The following is a 4,015-nucleotide window of genomic DNA, read 5'->3' as shown; positions in this document are numbered from 1 at the left end:
AAAGAAAGAAAGAAAGAAAGAAAGAAAGAAAGAAAGAAAGAAAGAAAGAAAGAAAGTAGCAGCATTACAAATGATAGAAGATTTCACTAAACAAAGTAATAGGGATACAACAATGTCTGCTGTATTACATGATGCTATCTTCAAATTAGTGGTTTAGATTACCAGATATAAAATGCAAGATTCACTTAAAAAATAACAAAAAAAAGTTATAAGAAATTCAAAAGAGGAAGAAAAAAAAAACAAAGTAAAAAATATCAACCAAAACTGCTCCTTTCAAAAGATCAGCAGAATCCAACCATATTTTGATTCATTTTTATTTAATTTTTTAATGTATTTGATTGTTGCAGGGTCTCACTACACAGTTTGGACTCATGGTGATCCTCTTGTTTTCAGCCTCCCCAGTGCTGGAATTACAGGCCTTCACCACTACACCCAGACTCAGTTGCTACCTCAGCCCACCCTGGGGGTGGGACTGGCATGGTAGATGGTGCCAGGGATCGAACCACGGTCCTTGCACTTGCCTAAACTTGCCTGAACAGGTGCTTTAGTCCCCTTAGCTATCTTGCAGGCCCTGAATTTTATGTAATTTGGTATATGATGAGATTTAATTTACAACTTTTGCATGTGGATATCCAATTTTCCCCATTACTGAACAAGCAAACTTTCCTCCAATACACGTTTTTCATATCTTTGTCAAAGATCAACTAGCTGAATATAACTGGTGTTTCTTTCTCTATTCTGATCCATTGATCCGTATTTCTGTTTTGCTGCCAAATCTATTCAGTTTTTATCGATATAGTTTTGCCATACAACTTCTGCTCTTGTGATATTTGTTGTTTGGCTACCCTTATCCATAATTGCGTTTGCTATTTGAAGTCTCTTCTGCTCTTATATGACATTTCCAATTTTTCTCCTGATTTGTGAGGTATGTTGTTAGTATTTTAATTGGGACTACTTTAAGTCTATATATCAGTTTTGGAAATACAGCTAATTTTACTATATAAGTTCTGCCTATACAGGAACATGGGCTAGTATTCTATTTTCTAATGTCTCCTTTAACCTCCCTTTGAAAAGTGATATATGTTTTTGTTGTAGAGTTCCTTTCACTTCCTTCGTTAAGTTAATTGTTAAGTATTTCATTTTTCTCCATGCTATTGTGAATGGTACTGTTTTCCTAATTTCTATCTCAGTGACTTAATTTTTAGTGTATAGGATTGTTATTGACTTATGTGTATTTGTTTTGTATCTTTCTAATTTTTAAATTTGGTTATTAATTCAAGGAAATTTTCTGTTGAAAATTGAGGGGAGATTATGTAGTTATAGGATCAAATGATCTTCAAATAAAGATAGTTTGACTTCGTCATTTCCTATATGTATCCTTTTTATTTCATTAAATTGCCTGATTTTCTTGGCTGAAGTTTTTGAGGACTTCGTTGAACAGTAGTTGTTATAGGGATGTACTTGTCTTGCCTTGATTCCAGAGTGAAAACTGTCAGTTTTTCTTTACTACAATGCCAGTAGGTTGGTTATAATTGGCCTTCATAAGTTTGACATAACCTTTCTTCTCAATACCTTCTATACCTTCTTTATCTATTTTTTCAAGATTTTAAAGATGAATATATGTTTTGTCAAAGGCTTTTATTGCATCTCTTTGGATGTTCATGTTTTGATTGTCTTTGATTCTGTTTGAATGATGAATTACATGTATTGATTTCGATATTTTGAACCAGACTTGTATCCCTTGGATAAAACTAACTTATTCATGGTGTATAATCTTTCATATAATTAATTTCATTCTGTTTCCCAATAACTTCTTGAGAATTTTGTATCTATGATCAGTAGAGAAATTGGTCTGCACTTCTCTTCAAATCAGAGTAATGCTAGCTTCCAAAAATTATTTTAGGAGTACTTTTCTTTCAATTTCATACAATGCTTTGAGAAGTATTGCTGTTATTACTTTCCTCAAGTTCTTCCAGAATTTGGCTCTGAATTCTTCAAGCCTTGGACTTTTCCTTATTGGTAGGTATTTAGGTTATTTCAATTTTGTTGCCTGCTATTGTATTACTCAAGATTATTTTAAGTCTTTTTGTTTTAGTTTTAGTAATTCAGACATATCTACAAAGATCTCCACTTATTCTGAGTTCTTCAAATATTTGTATATAGGTTTGAAGAAATAGTTACTAATACTTTCCATTATTCTGACAGTACCTGTTGTGATTGCCCCCCTTTTACATCTAATTATATTTATTTGTGTTTTTATTTATTTTTTATTCATATTAATAAGAAAAAAGAGAAAATAGCAAAGAAACAGTTGCAAAATAGGTTAGTAGGACAGTTACAATAATTAATACATTGCATATTGTTGTTTTCATAGTAGTTATTCAGAGGACAAGATGTAGACATGGTATCTTGTCTAAACAATATTAGTACAAACCTTTCTTCTCAATGAACTAAGAGAAAGTAGCTGTATATCTGTCCTATCTTTCATATTCATATATGTATATTTTTCACAACAGAGCAATCCTTTATTTATATCCCTGGTTTTTATTTTAGTTTGTCAGACATGGGTGTTCCATTGCAGTTAGCGAAGTTATATTTGGAAAAGTCTTTAAAGGACCTTTTCAATTAACCACTAAGAAGAATATAATTAACTACTAAGAAGAATATATGCAGTGTATTATTTGTTGAAACTGTACTTCCAATTTGATTTGAAACTGTCTCATTGCTATCTGTTTATCAATAAAACTTTGAAAAAAAGAATAAATAAAAAATAAAAAATAAAAAATAAAAAATAAAGGACCTTTTCATAATTGATGCCAGTGCAAAGGTTATAGGTACTTGAATTCAGCAAAATAACCCAATATAGTCCAATAATCCATGTGACTTATAAAAATCTATCAATTTTGTCTATTTTTTCAAAGTAGCTGCTCTTGAATTTGTTGATGGAGTGCACTTTTTTAGTCTGCTTTTCACTGAATTCTACTCTGATCTTTGTAATTTTCTTCCTTGTATAAGCTTTAACACTTCTCAGAGCATGAAATTAAAGAAGCGAATAAATATATGAAAAACTGCTCCACATCACTAGCCATCCATGAAATGCAAATTAAAACCACATTGAGATATCATCTTACCCCAGAAAGAATGACTATCATGAAAAAATCACGCAACAACAAATGTTGGAGAGGCTGTGGGGAAAAAGGAGCCCTTCTCCATTACTGGTGGGAATGTAGACTGGTGCAACCATTATGGAAATCAGTGTGAAGACTCTTTGAATTGTCTTTTGTTATATAGAAACTTCAGATGCTGTTAGGTTATGTATTTGGGCTTTTTTTTTTCTTATATGAACAGTCACAATTATAAACTTCCCTCAGAGGACTTCTGTAATTGTACCTCATAAGTTGTGGTATGTTGTACTGGCACTACTACTTAATTTTAGGAAATGTGTTTTTTCTTCCTTGATTTTTTATGTAACTCTTTGATTATTCAAGAAGTTATTGTTCAATTTCTAAGTTTTTGCATAATTTTTGTAATTTGTTTTGCTATCAGTTTCTTTTTCCATTGCAGTGGGTTCCTATAATATGCATGGGGTAATGCTGGTTAGTTTGCATTTACTTAAGCATGTTTTATTAGCTATTGTGTGGTCTGTTTTGGCAAAAGTGTCATGTGGTCCTTCAAAGAATGCGTGTTCTGTCATTATTGGGTGAAACATTCTATCTACATGCACTAAGTCCACTTGTTTAAAAGTTTGGTTCAACTCTGACATTTAATTTTGAATTTGTTTAGATGATTGATCTGTTTGTGATACTGGGGTATTGATATCCCCCAATAAAAAATATTGTTATTTTCTGATCTTTTTCATGATTTACTGTTTGCTTTTGAACTTGGGTGCACAGTAGTTTGTTGCATATATATTTATAAATCTTATATCCTACTACTGAATAGTTCTGTTAAACAATATCTAATGTCCCTCTTTCCCCTTTTTATTAGCTTTAGCTTAAAGTGCATTTTGAAAATA

Source organism: Octodon degus, unplaced genomic scaffold (assembly GCF_000260255.1).
Source record: "Octodon degus isolate 3935 unplaced genomic scaffold, OctDeg1.0 scaffold00378, whole genome shotgun sequence".
In the NCBI taxonomy this organism is placed as follows: Eukaryota; Metazoa; Chordata; class Mammalia; order Rodentia; family Octodontidae; genus Octodon; species Octodon degus.
The sequence above is the reverse complement of the archived record's forward strand: the minus strand, read 5'-3'. Positions refer to the sequence as shown.